This window comes from Ursus maritimus, unplaced genomic scaffold (genome assembly GCF_017311325.1).
Source record: "Ursus maritimus isolate PB19 unplaced genomic scaffold, ASM1731132v1 scaffold_4, whole genome shotgun sequence".
Classification (NCBI taxonomy): Eukaryota; Metazoa; Chordata; class Mammalia; order Carnivora; family Ursidae; genus Ursus; species Ursus maritimus.
In genome coordinates, this window is record NW_024426552.1 from 13,101,602 (window position 1) to 13,116,290 (window position 14,689).

Consider the following 14,689-nt stretch of genomic DNA (forward strand, 5'->3'; position numbering starts at 1 on the left):
AGCCCGCCGCGCCTCCGCTGCCTTCCCCTGCTCTCCCCAGGCCGCGTCGCCTGCGCTTCGCATGGTGGCAGCGCCGGAGCGCGCGGCGCCCGCATCCTTCCAGCCGGGCGCCACGGGCCGGGATGCAGTGCGGGTACCCAGCGTGCTCCTGTTGTCACTCTCCAGCCCAACTCCGAACGCCCCGCTCCTGTATCCGCCGCCTCTGATTGGCCGCCTGGAGGCGGAGCGATTGTCAGGCGGCCCAATCGGAGCTCGGTTTCCCACGGGCTCCCGTGGCCCCGCCCCCGAGGCCGCCGGCAGAGGCGCCCTGACAGCTCCCATTGGCAGACGGCGAGCGGGCCGGAGCGCGGCCGGGCCGAGGAGCGCCGCCGCCGTCGGGCGCGCGGCTCTGCAGCGCCTCGAACGCCTCGGCGCCCGCAGCCCCAGGAGCCCGGCGTCCCCGCATTGTCTCCGGCCCCGTCGCGGAGATCCGGGACGAGCGTCGCGGGTGAGTACCGCGGGCCTGGAGGGCGCGCGCCGGCTGTCCGAAGCCGCCCCGAGGGACCGTGGTGCGGATGCCCTGAGCCGCTCTGCCCGTGGCGGGCACGTCCTGACCCCCGTCTCCCGCACACTCGGGCTCCCGGCGGGTCCTAGCTCCGCCCGATTGGGCTTTACTCGTATTGTTTTCGTGTTCACACACTTGGAAGGTGAGGAGCCTGTGAGGAGAAGCTAGAGGGGACATCCCTCGCGCAAGGGAGCTGTCGGGAGGGAGACGAGCCAGCGGCGCCCAGGTGCCGAATGAAAGTGACAGTGTCCAGGCGTTGGCATTCGCTCTTCTCGGCAGCAGGAGGTCGGCGCTGACCTGAGGCGGCGGCAGCACTTTGTATTTGTCGGCTGATTTTTATCAACTTCGGGGAGGGCGTGCGTGTGCGTGCGCGCGCGTGTGTGTATGTGTGTGTGTCTTCGTCCATGACTTGGGCACCTCCAGGCCTGGGTTTTCGGCGACGTTGCCGGCGCTCACCTTGGCGATCCGCGCCGCCTTCGGGGCCGGACACACGGGGCGGAGAGCCTGGGGGCCGCCACACAGGGCCGGGGACCCATGGCTGACCTGGGAGGAGGCATTTAAAGCGGCATTCTGCGCGCGCGCAGACAATGACTGGTCCGGGTGCGGGGTCCCCAGGGCTGTGCGTGGAGTCCCGGAGCCGGATCCCGACCCTGCCTCGCCCTCTCGCGGGCTCTGCCGCTCGGGTACTGCTGCGCCGCGCGGCCCACCGCCGGGTGAGGGAGCCGCGTGGGGCCCGCTTTTGTTTACGGACCTCGCCATTGGGCGAGAGCCGCGCGCTGCGCTCCCCCGGCCGAGGCTGCTGCCGCGCGCCCCCTCCGAGCTGGGAGAAGTTGGTGCGTGCTGTCAGGTGACGCCCCCTCCCCCGGCCTCCTGGAGAGATGCTGCAGGGAAAAGACGGCTAGACGGCGCCTTCGCGCCCAGTCCCCGCCGCGCACGGCGCCCCCCAGGCTCCGTGCACCCAGAGGCGCCTTGTCCCGGCCAGGGGCTCTCTCAGATTGACGGCCGTCGGGGCGCTGACCGAGCCAAGCTCACCTCCCTCCCAGTAGCATCCTCTGGCCTTGCCTCCGGATCAGCCCAGGTTGATTCCGAGCCTGCCTTTTCCTGCGTGCTGGCAAGTCTTGAAGGACGCGCGCGAGCCCTTGGGGACGCTGGCCAGTCCATGCCGGCTTTTCTGGTACCCACGCGGCCCCGCCGAGCTGCTGTGGGGCATCCTTGAGTCCCGGCGGTAGCGATCAGCTTACCCATGCGTGCTGACTTGGTGCACACTTTTAGCTGGAGAAGAGAGTCTGGGCGCTGAGGTCAGACAAACTCGGGTTCCAGTATCTGCTCAGTGTCACTCACAAACTGAGTCACCCAGGCCGAGCTACTTAATCTCCCTGCGTCTCAGTGACCGAGTCTGTAAAGTGGGGATAATGTGTATTCCCATTTGTCGGAGGGTGGGGGTGGTGGGGGTTTGAAGGACAATAAAAATCATCAGGTTAGCACCGTGACTGCCACTAACGAAACAGTGGAATGTTTCACAGCTAGAGGGAATCTATTCTAGAAGATAGACCACTGTCTTTCCCCTTTCTGCTGTTCTTCCTGGCTTCTATTTTATTTTAGAAAGCTCGAAGGACTGTTTTCAGTCTCAAACAGCCCTTGTTTTGCTTGGCCTTAGGTTTAATTGTACTTATCTAATCACTTTCAGCTCCTTTTTATGTGTTTGAGTTTCCATTAGGTTTCAGTTGTTTCTTCTTCCCTCCTTCTTCCTGAAGGCAATGCTGAGGCCCAGGCCTGGGTTTGGAGGAGGAAAACTTGTCCAGGTGGGAAGCTGTTGCCTGGGAACCAATGGCCACCCTGCAAAGTGATTAACGCCCAGATGGAGGGAGGTTTGAACAGAGATACCTGGAGGCAGGAAAGGGACACTTCCTGGTAGAAGTGAAATTTGAGCCGGGTCTTGTGGTAGAAGTTTAGTAAATCTTTGGTTTCTAGAATATGCTCTTTTGTACCTGGGCTGTAAAGAGCCCCGGCCAGGGAGGTTGTCTTTGCGTGGAAAACACCAAGGTTGCTAAGTAATTATCTTTGAATAGAGAAGAGAGAAACCCAAGGAGGAGGCTGTGGACTAGCCAGGGAAGGTAGAAGGGGAGAATTGGTTTCATCCAGTGTCTTCTAAATGCCGTCAATGTGTTTTGACTTGTTTTTCCTCTGCCCCACCAGCCCGGCATTGCAAATTTTTGTAAGGCAAAGAGAGAAGCCAGTTTGATACAGGAAAAACAAAAAGAAGAAAAACTCCCCTACAACCCCAAATGAGAGAGTCGAAAAGAGACAATCTCAGGCTTGGCCACAAAGTAAGATATTGTTGAAAAAGATGTTTCCAGTTTCAACACCCGTTTGCTGGTTGGGGCAAGTTATTGAACGAGGTCCAGTAACATGTCCTTTGCACATCGACTTCAGGGGTCTTAACCGGCTCAGAAGAGCATACAGACAGAAACCAGGTGAGGGACTTGCAGTCTGTCCGTGGGGTGCAAGAGCCCACAGGGAATGCTCCCGATACCATTCTGCTCCCTGGGCCTGCCCCGATCACCCCAAGGAGGCGGACTCCCGCAAACAGAAAGAGCCAGTAGCCTCATTGCTAGATACCAATTAATACACGAAATAACCTATTTAATGTTCTCCTAGAGATGATTCTGAGCCTTCTTGCACTTGTTCTGGGAATTCTCTGGCCCTGAGGGATGCTGAAAGGCAGCTGTGCCCCCTGCTGCCGTCAGGGGATCAAATCAATTGGGGGCCTAGACTTAAAAGGGAGCACGTGGTTAGGAAATCTCATTAGCTGACAATTTAACTCCTCTGTAATGCTCATCCAAAGAGCTGGGACAAAGACTTGCTCTCCTTTCCCTCTGCAAGTTCTCCCTCCCAGCTTCCCTTTCCTCCCCTCCCAACAAACCTGAAAGGAAAGGCAGCCCTGGTCCAGTCTCCTCCCTGCCAAAATTCCTGCAGTTCGGCGGCCTCCCAGACCCCAGGCTTTCTGCAGTGCCGGGCGGAAATCCCTTCCGCAGAGCTTTGCCCATGGCGCACTGGGTCTCTCCACAAGGAGCTTGTGATCTGCAGGAGAAACATTTGTGAGGCTGTGCTTTAGTGGACGGGAAGGTCAAGCCTGCGTTTTCCCACGTGAGGAAGGCAGGTGAGAATATAGGGATCACATTGAAACCTCAACTAGAAGTCAGGGACAGCAGGGCGTTCTGTCTGAGGGTGCAGGAGGGGTGAAGGTGGGAAGGCAGAAAGAGAATTTGGTTCTTCTGAGCAATGTCCAGATTCCTGAACACCACGGACGCAGGCTTACAGTGAGAAAGAGCCTTCTTTTCACCGTCTCCAGCCGTTGGACTCCTGTATCGAAAACACTGTTCCACGGGGATCGTGTGTGCGTCTTTGTGTCTACTCGACATGTGTGCCTAGATACATACACATTTTCCTTTCTAAATTAAGCAGATGGGTAGAGTGTATATTTCTGAGTGTGTCTTTTTGTTTCTGTTTTTCTCAGTATAGGACCAGAAAGAACAGGCCCCGGCAAAATTTTCCAGTTTTTTACAATTCCAAACTTCAGGTCATTGCATCCCTAAATATTCAGTTTTATAAAGGTAATCACTCCTGTGTTTAAAAAGAAAAGTTCTCATCATGGTAGGTCAAATCACTTATTAAAAAATTTTTTTTAAAGAACAATAAATAAAGGCGGCACTGAAAGATAAAGCAGTACTCAGCCAGGAAATAAAACAATGCTCCACTGTAAAAGGTCTGGGATATCAGTAGTTAGGTGGGTTTTCCCCTTCCAGCCCCTTCCCCACCTCCTGTCCCTTCCTTCCCATCCCCTCCAGCATAAGACTTTCACTGTTTCTGGGGTCTCCAGGGACCTCGTTAAGAAATTCATTAAGGTCTAGACTGTGGTTATGGAAAGATTCCTCCTGTGCTTGTGGGAGATTCTTCTAGAAGACCTTGGAGCTCTTTTGCTCGGTGAAGAGGTTCCTCCCTAGTGGGCTGAGGCTGAGCTCAGAGGTTTGCATTCCCCAGCAAGTGGGGTCTTAGTTCAATGAAACGGTAGCAGAAGGGGGGAAGTGCACCATACTGCCGTGATATAGGAGGCAGACAACTGAGTGTCTCCAGAGGATGTGGAACAGAGTGATGATGCAGGGAAGAGCTCCGTTGGGGGGGGAGGTTCTTTGAGCTGAGTACATCCTCAGTTACAGAATGGGCCAAGGCCCTTTGAGTTTTGGTGCTGTTACAGAGTTTCTTTCCATAAAAGGAGGCTTGGGTGCAGTTGGGGAGCCGGGGGTCCTCGCATTTTGCAGCCCTCTAGCAAAACCAGAGTGTGATATGAAGGGCATCGCATGCTTTTCTGCCCAGCGTCACTTTGAATTTACAAAGGAGGAAGGTTTTAACAAAAAACCCACCCGTATTATTTAACCTCAGTATCTGCCCCCACAGCACGTGATTTTATTAAAGTATACAGATGTGTGAGGAATTAAGCGGTTGGAAGACAGTGGACCTGGGTGCCCCCCCACCACTCCCCCCTGCTTTGCTTTGGGATGGGCAGCAGGAGGGGATGAGAGATTAGGCTATGGAGGTTCAGTTGCTTTTCCTTAAAAACCCCAAACACTGTTCTCTGTGTCCACGGAGGAGACAGGATATCCTGCAGAAGGAGCCTGGCTTTGCGATGGCTGCCTCCAGCCCAGAGTTCTCCTGCCTGCCACCGCCCTCGCCCTCCCTCCTCCTTGGCTGGGAGCTGCTAACCTTGTAAATAGAGATCAATTCTGGTTCCTTTCCTGGATTCCTCTGTCCTCTGCAGAGGTGATAATGGCCCTGCAAGGCCACCAGGTCAGCCCTGGGGGAGGGGGAAGGCTAGGGTCCGAGAATGGGTCTGGGAATGTCCCTGTGGAATTGTTGGGACCATGGACATGGAGTCCATGGAGTTTTCTACGCTTTGCTCTTCAGAAGAGGGGGTGATGGTGGGCCTGGTGTCTGCAGGTTGAGTCTGAGGGGCCCTGAGGAGGGAGGTGTGCCTTGCCTCCCCTTTCCCCCAGCCACATTGGAGGTCTCCTGCATCTTTAGGATTCCAGCCCAGAGCCTGACCATCTGATCCTGGGGATAAGATCTCTTTTGACCCCACCTTGTCACCTGGACTGGGTGGAGAGCACTGGCTGAATTGCGGGCAAGTGAAGATTTCCAGCAGGAAGGTCTGGGAGCCTCTGGAACTCATGAGCCAGTTTTGGGCGGTATTTTAGAGACCCAGACCTGTGACTTTATTCTTGCCGGGAACTTCTTATGTGGATTTTGGGTTTTTTGGACTTAAAAGGAGCCTGACCCAACTGAGGTAATGTGTTAGTTCCCCCCCTCCTTTTTTTTTTTTTTTTTTCAAAATGTGCATCTCCATCTCTTCCCATGACACAAGGATGTCCTTGGAAAGTGAGGACAATAAGCAGGGCGTAGGCCCCTGGGTTCTGATCCCTGTGGGCCATGGGGGCCCTTGACGTGCCAGCGAGGCCCTGAGCTCCCCAGTACCGAGGACACTCCTGTCATGCCTTTTACCTGGTGTCCTGATCAGATTTACCCTCTGACACCCTCTGAAGCGCCTACTTGAGCTGTCCAGAATCAAGTCCCAGGTGTCCGAGTTGTGACTCTGATGGTGTTTGAGATAACCGAGGGCAGTACTTCGCTGAGGGGGGGGGGCAGATTCTGCTGCCTTCTGGCGGTTTGCCGTGTGTTGACCTTCACCCTCTCGTGTTTAATGTGTGTTTAGACAGGGGCCCGTTGTCGGGGGTGGGGGGTGGGGAGAATGCCATATGCACTTTCTTTCATCTGAAATGTCCTTCGGATCCCTCTGTTGTCTTTTGAATATTCCTGCCTTGGTGAAGCTCTGACCGCAGGATGGGTCTTACCCTCCGCCTTTCGGACGGCTGGGGCTTCCGACGTGTTTCTTGTTCTCTTAAGGATCTGACAGACATTTCCAAGTTTGCCCTAATCAGGATGCAGTCTCCGGCTATAAAACTTCAGTCGATAAGGCTCAAATATATTTAAATTGCAATTTTTACTCGGCGGTAATGATCCAGTTGTACTACTTTCCCCTGCCATCGAGTATATTCTTTTTTCATCCATATTCTTAAATTCCAGAAATGCCAAGTTTGATTTCTTTCTAAAAACAGTGTGTAAATAATTCTGTATAGCATTAACGGACTCCTGGAACAGGCAAGCCTACGCGACAAGAGTTTTGTTCCCAGCCCTCTCTGCTCCCGCCCACTCCTGTACTCTCCAGAAATGATCACTTTTGTGCATTTTTGTTTTTTTGTTCTTCTAGTGGTTGTCTTTGTATCTCTAAATAACGTGCTTATACCACTTTTATTTATCTACTTCCTGCGAGGATGCAGGACCATTTAGCTGATCTATCGCTTCTTACCTCCTTCCTTCTTTCTCCAGATTTTTGATGGTTATATTTATAGTTCTTATATTGATTATTTTTCAGTCTTTGTTACTTGTATGAATCTCTAATTTAGCTTCGTCAACCGAAGACTGACTTTTAACCTCCCCTTTGTAAAGTGAGAATATTGGTGCCCTGATCTGTCTTTTCTCTCGACTCCCCCCGCTTCCCTAACACCCCCAGCTTCCGTCACCATCAGGATTGTAAGATTGTGTTCTGTACGCATGATTACGTCTTCCATGCCTTGTCTATAGCTTGCTTTTTTTTTTTTTCAAGATTTCATTTTTAATCTCTACACCTGATGTGGGGCTTGAATTTATAACGCTAAGATCAAGAGTTACATGCTCTACCAGCTGAGTCAGCCAAGAGCCCCTGGGTTGCTTTTGTTTTTGTAACAGCTTTATGCATATATAACTTACATACCATACAATTTAGTTCCTTGAAGTGTGCAATTCAATAGTTTTTGATATATTTACAGAGTTGTGCCGCCCTCACCATAATCAATTCTAGAACATTTTCATCACCCCCAAAAGAAACCCTGTACCGATTATTATTCGCTTCCCTTCCCCACACGTGCCCCTTGCCTCTGGTAACCACGAATTTATCTGTCTCTATATATTTACCTGTTCTGGATATTACATATAAATGGAATTGTATAATATGTGGCCTTTTGTGTCTGTGTTCTTTCACTTAGCATCACTTTTTCAGGGCTATCCATGTCGTAGCATGTGTCAGAATTCCTTTTTACGGCTCAGTAATATTTCACTGTATGGATATACCCCATTTTATTTATTCATTCATCCATTGATGGACTTTTGGGTTGGTTCTACCTTTTAGCTCTTGTGAGTAGTTACTGCTGTGAACATCAGTCTACAAATATTTGTTTGAATACTTAAAATGTTTTTTTTTGGTAAACACCTAGGAGTGGAATTACTGGGTCGCATGGTAATTCCATGTTTAATTTTCTGAGGAACTGCCAGATTGTCTTCAAAGTGGCTGCACCATTTCACATTTCCACCAGCAATGTATGAAGACTCCAGTGTCCGCACATCCTGCCCAGCATTTATCCTCTCTTGTCTTTTTGATGATGGCCATTGATGAGGTGACATCTCACTGTGGTTTTGATTTGAATGTCCCTGACGATGAGAGATGCTGAACATCTTTCCATGTGCCTGATGGCCATTTGTGTATCTTCTTTGGAGAAATGTCTATTCCGGTCTTTTGCCTGTTTTTTTTTTTTTGTTTTTTTTTTTTTTTTTTTTTAAGATTTTATTTATTTGACAGAGAGAGAGACAGCCAGCGAGGGAGGGAACACAAGCAGGGGGAGCGGGAGAGGAAGAAGCAGGCTCCTAGCGGAGGAGCCTGATGCGGGGCTCGACCCCAGAACCCTGGGATCACGCCCTGAGCCAAAGGCAGATGCTTAACGACTGAGCCACCCAGGCGCCCCTTTTGCCTGTTTTTTAATTGGGTTATTTGGTTTTTTGCTGTTGAGTTGTAGGAGCTATTATTATTATTATTTTTTACCATTTATTTATTTGAGAGAGACACAGAGAGCACACGGAGAGTGAGAGGGAGAGGAAGACTCCCCACAGAGCGGAGAGCCCGACAGGGAGCTTGATCCCAGGACCCTGAGATCACAACTTGAGCCAAAGGCAGATGCTTAACCGACTGAGCCAGCCAGGTGCCCCAAGTTGTAGGAGTTCTTTATATGTTTTGGGTATTTACCTCTTATTGGATAGATGGTTTGCAGATACTTTTTCCTATTTTGTAGGTTGCCCTTTCCCTTTGTTGGTGGTTTCTTTTGGTATGCAGAAGCTTTTAAGTCTGATATAGACCCGCTTTATTTTTGTTTTTGCTTCTTGTGCTTTTAGATATGATTTCCAGAAAATCATTACCAAGACCCATGTCAAGGAGCTTTCTTCCTATATTCTCTTCTAGGGGAGTGTCATGGTTTCGGTCTTACATTTAAGTCTTTAAAGCAGTTCAAGTTAATTTTTGAGAGTGCTGTAAGATAAGGATCAAGTTTCATTCTTTAACATGTAAATATCCAATTTTCCCAGCACCATTTATTGAAGAGACTTGTCTTTTCTTTCTTGAATATTCTTGGCTCCCTTTGATTTCACATTTAAAAAAAAAGAAGGGGCGCCTGGGTGCCGCAGTCATTGAGCGTCTGCCTTCGGCTCAGGGCGTTATCCTGGCGTTATGGGATCGAGCCCCACATCAGGCTCCTCCGCTATGAGCCTGCTTCTTCCTCTCCCATTCCCCCTGCTTGTGTTCCCTCTCTCGCTGGCTGTCTCTATCTCTGTCAAATAAAAAAAAAAAAGAGCAATAGTGTTTACTTCAAAAACTCAGTATGTCTGATTCAGTTATTTATTTACCAAAGCTACATGAAGGAAATATTTGCAAAGTAATTTGAAAGTGAGCTGTCTTTGGGTATCCGCTTTTGGGCATTACATTTCTGCTGGGTGATATTTCTTGTTGTGTTATGTTAGGACAGAGGTCCTTAACTGAGGGCAGTTTTGCTCGCCAGGCGACCTTTGGCAATGTCTGGAGGTATTTTTGGTTGTCACCTTGGGGAGGTTCTGCTGGTTTCTATCTAGATATAAGGAGATATATTAGGCATCTAGAGGCCAGGGATGTTGTGGACGTCCTGTGATGCATAAGACAGTCCCCCAGAAGAAAGAATGATCTGGTCCAGAGTCCGTAGTGCTGAGCTTGAGAGACCCTGCATTCAAAAGACACAAATACTATTAGCACGTATTTAAATTTCTTCACTTGGCAAAGGAGCTTTTGTTTCCTAGATATTTGGAAATGAGCTGTCAGATTAATAATGAATAATGCCTCAGCATCAGATTATTTTGGTTATTATTTTAGCTGGAATAAATGAATTAGGTATCCTTTTTAGGATAAAAAGTTTTTTTGTTGTTGTTTTTCTTTTTTTTTTTTTTTCTTTTTTTTTTTAGAGAGGGGGAGGCAAGGGACAGAGGCAGAGGGAGTGAGAATCTTTTTTTTTTTTTTTAAAGATTGTATTTATTTATTTGTTAGACAGAGAGAGCTCAAGCAGGGGGAGCGGCAGGCTCCCCGCTGAGCAAGGAGCCTGATGCAGGACTCGATTCCAGGACTCAAGGACCATGACCCGAGCTGAAGGCAGACGCCTAACGACTGAGCCACCCAGGAGTCCCAGGGAGCGAGAATCTTAAGCAGGCTCCACGGTCAGTGCTCAGTCTCACAACCCCGAGATCATGTCCTGAGCCGAAATCGGGAGTTGGACGCTTAGCCGACTGAGCCACCCAGGCACTCCTGGGACAGAAGGTTTTTAGAAATTGGATAATAAACGGATTAACACCGCAACCCAAGAAGAAAAATTGGATAATAATTTCAGGGGCTTTGGGCTTCTCAGTGCTTGAGCAAATTCACCCACTTAATGAGTGCAGAATAGTGCTTATAACAGCCCATCCTTAGCCCTTCACTCTGCCGTGGTTAATGTTACGGGAGGAAAAGCATTTGCAGTCTGATCATTACATTGTTACTCCTCTTAAGCAGTTCATGGAGCATTAAAAACATTTTCGGGAAAAATGCCCTGTGCATGATCCACTGTGACATTTTAGAAAAATTTTTTGAATGTTAGAATAATTATCTCATCTTGAGATCTCTGATTAGAAATTATCATTTCAATCTGTAAATATCAGTTGAACTTTAACATTGCCTTGTAATTAAAAAATTAAAACCTCATAGCTGGTTTTCATTTAACTAATAATTCAACAATCTATTGTTTTTTCTTTTTAAAGATTTTATTTATTTATGTGAGAGAGAGAGAAAGAGAGAGTGCACGTGCGCCTGAGCAGGGGTAGGGAGGGCCAGGTAGGGGCAGAGTGAGAGACACAAGCAGATGCCCCGCTGAGCAGGGAGCTGGATGCAGGGCTCGATCCCAGGACCCCAAGATCGCTACCCAAGTTGAAGGAAGATGACTGAGCCACCCAGGCACCCCAACAATCTATTGTTTTTGAGTAGATTTAAAAAATTCATCCTGTGGGTTTTCTTTTTCCCTCTCCCTCCCGCCTCCCCCTTCTGACAGTTAATGCTTAATGTGGGGATTGAGTATGCCTGCAGCCTTGGCCCTGGGAATCCTCACCCATTGTAGCATACCATTCAAATTGCCTTAAAGAAAAAGATTTGTGGGAGCCTGTCCTCGCAGGGCTTCAGCTTGCTTGGAGTAAGAACACCCAGATGTCCTCTCTCTTTGAGGAAATGGGGTTAAAACCAAATGGACGTATTTATAAGTATTGCTAGTTAGCATTAGGAACTTGGAGTCTTCTTGCCAAAGGCATTAGAGATCGAAGTCAACGGCCCATTCTTTACACCAGGACTAGTTAACAGCTTATTAGAGTGAGAAAGGCTAAAATTACCCCTGACGGACAGCCTCTGAATTTTAATTGCGGTAATCCATGTCTTCTCAGCCTGTGATACAGCAGTTCTGGGTCCCATCCACGTCAGGAAAAGTGAATTTATGGGCGTCCTAGCAACCAGTGTCTAGCAGTGTAGAATGCCTGGACTTTATTAGGGGCGCATGGAGCCAGCTCCCCCAACATTCGGGGGCTCAGCCCACAGCCACGACCGCTAAGAGTCACAGGGGTTCGGAGAGACGGGTTCCAGGAGCATAAGATACGGTCTTGGTTGCTATGTTATGGTTGCTAGAAAACCGTACATGATTTGGGGGAAAATGGAAATCTCTCAAGGAAATATTAAGGTACAGTTTTAACATTTGGAGAAGTTACTTTCTGGAATCCAGAGATGGAGAGCTTAATTAGGACATGAGTCAGGTTGGATAGTTTCATACCCTGAGTATTGCAACAGCCTCTGTGAGTCAGATCTTTGAATTTCCTCCTTCAATTTGAACAAAAGCTCTGACATCTAGAAGTGTTGAAATGGTTAATGGCTTTTGATTACCTGGGTTCATCCTTTCTCATTTTTCGCAGACAGTCCGTGGGTTTTTCCCCCACCCCCTTTTGTTTTTGGTCTGTCTCTGTGATTCTTCCCAAATATCTCATCAATGCTTTTCCCCCTTTAATTACAAAGTATTTCCTTTAATTACATCAGGTACTTATAGTGAAAACCGTATAGCCAAAATACCGACAATAAGTATCTTTCACTATTAAGACTAAGGGGGATTCTTGCTTTTTTATGAAAGCTTTTGCAGTGAGTGGGGTTCCTTTGATAATCAGAAAAATTGCACTAATTAAATCCACATTCAGCTTTGGGTTGGTGGTGGCCAGTGGGAACTTAATCTCCCAAATCATATTTTCTTGTCCCGTAATCCATTTACACATGGGGATTAATAGCAGAGTGCTCCTCTCAACAATGAGGACAATGGGAAGAATAAAGAGTATGTGGATTCTGGCCCGAGTGAGCCAAGATGAGAAAGCCTATAGGGCCGCCAAGAAGCCCGGTGATTAAATATCAATGGAAGGATTAGCTCCATTGTTGATGGATCCTTTCAGGCTAGGATTGAACCCAGACCCTCAATCATTAGAAAGTTGTTGACTTTCTAGTGTTGACTGCGTCCCTTTCTTCAGAATCCTTCTCCAGAGAGAGCGGTCTTACATCCACAGTCCCAAACATGATTGTGCCTCTTGACCTCGGGTTTTTTTCCCCTAGGATTGCCTCCTTGTTCATGAACTGTCCCATCTTCTCTGAAGGTCCTAAAGCATGGATGACTTTCAGGTCAAGTTTAATTCATGTCTGTGTTTGTATTTTAGGGCCGCTGCAAAAGGTGCTTCAAACTGGATGTCTTAAGACCGTGGAAATGTATTCATAGTCTGGTTGCTAGAAGTCCAAAAGCCAGGTGTTGCCAGGGCCACGCTCCATCCAGAGGCTGTTAGGGAAGGGTCTTGTCTTGCTTCTTCTAGCCTCTGCTGGCCCCAGGTATTCCTGGGCTTGTGACAGTATCACTACCAGTCTCAGCCTGCTTCTTCACATACAGCCTGTGTCTGTGTCTAGATCTCCTTCTGTCTCTTATAAAGCCACCAGCTATTGGATGTGGGGCCCACCCTAATCCCATATGACCTCATCCTTACTTGATTTTATCTGCAAAGACCCACTTTCCAAATAGGGCCCTATTCATAGGTGCTGGAGGTTAGGACTTGAACATGTCTTTTTTTTGGGCCGGGGGGGGGGTTAGGGGGACGACACAGTTTAACCCACAAGAGTGTCCAGGCAGTATTCCATTCGACTGTTTAAAGCAGTGAAGGACACGCAACATGGATGTGTCCTTACTGCTAAGAGATTAAATTTTCCAAAAGCTGATATGTCACCATGAGTCTATTACTATTTATTTATTTACTTATTTACTTACTTTCTTAGCAAAGTAGGCTCTACGCCCAAAGTAGGCTCTACGCCCAATGTGGGACTTGAACTCAAGATCCCAAAATCAAGAGTCGCATGCTGTACGGACAGAGCCAGCCCGGTGCCCGTATGTCAACATGAGTTCAAACTTTTTTTTTTTTAAAGATTTTATTTATTTGTCAGAGAGAGCAAGAGAGAGAGAGAGGGAGAGAGCACAAGCAGGGGGAGCAGCAGGCAGAGGGAGAAGCAGGCTCCTTGGAGCCACCCAGGCATCCCGAGTTCAAACTTTCAAAGGCCTTTTGGCTCCAGCCCTGCTTTCCCCATTTCGTCTCTCAGGACTCTTTTCTCAAAAAGTTTGAGCCAGTGAAACAAAAGTCCCTTTTGCTCTGGGTTATATCCTAGCCTATCCTTCCCTCCCTTCCCTTCCTTCCTTCCTTCCTTCCTTCCTTCCTTCCTTCCTTCCTTCCTTCCTTCCTGTTGTTGCTCACACGGTCTCCACATCTGGACTGTTCCCCATTTTTGCTGGTCAGATCTGCCTCTCTTCTTCCAGGTCTGGTTGAAATCAGCTGTCTTCATGCAGTTTCCTTGGTGTCCTAATGCCTAATGGCTCTTTTAGATGTCTTCTCATAGTCTACCTTGTGTCTCAGTGAACTCTCCTTGGACTGCAAACTCTTTGATGGTAGGGTCTCAACCAAATTGACTGTGGCTTTGATCACAGCACCGCTGTGAAGGAGCTTGATAGATGTTTAGATAAACTAGCCCCCAATGTACCCAATTTACACCATCAGCAGTCAGTATATAGGCACGGTGCATGGGTCGTTGCCAAGACAGCCGGCCGTGGAGGGTGACAGCTTAGAGATAAGCCCAAAGCAAAAAAGGCCTGTACTCAGGAGAGACTAGTGACAGACAGACAGATTCTGTGAGGACCCACTGGCAGGAGGAAGGTGTCTCTTAGTTGCTGGTAAGCGGTCCTCCGCCAGGATGAGTCTGACGCTATGGCGGGAGCCAGAATTAGGCAGCCTGCATTCTGAGCGGAAAGGTGGGTGGGTTGGTGTCTTAGTTCAGGCCGCTATATAGTGAACTGTCATAGACTGGGTGGATTAAACAGCAGAGATTTATTTTTCTTGGTCTAGAGGCTGGAAGTCCTGAGATCAGGGTGCTGTCATGGTTGGATTCTTGATGAGAGCTCTTCTCCTGGCTATGTCTTCATCTTGTACTTACGGCCTTTCCTTGGTGCATGCACGCTCAGAGAGATCCCACATTTCATTTTCTTTTGTATCAGTTCCATCAAAGGGCCTCTACCCTCCTGACCTCATCAAAACCTAATTATCAAAACCAAAGACCCAGCCTCCAAATACCAT

General features: G+C 48.7%; 1 protein-coding gene across 5 annotated transcripts in view; it reads left to right on the forward strand.

Moving 5' to 3' along the window:
• Positions 1–324: 324 nt before the first annotated feature.
• The window catches only part of TIAM1 (TIAM Rac1 associated GEF 1), a 369,772-nt gene continuing 355,407 nt past the window's right edge, over positions 325–14,689 (forward strand). For 3 of the 5 annotated variants that reach the window (XM_040621045.1, XM_040621043.1, XM_040621044.1), the window contains exon 1: positions 325–487. The gene's annotated coding sequence lies outside the window, so the exon portion shown is untranslated. Of the gene's footprint in view, positions 488–542; positions 687–14,689 lie in introns of those variants that run through there. The other 2 variants (XM_040621046.1, XM_040621047.1) reach the window with 1 other exon arrangement.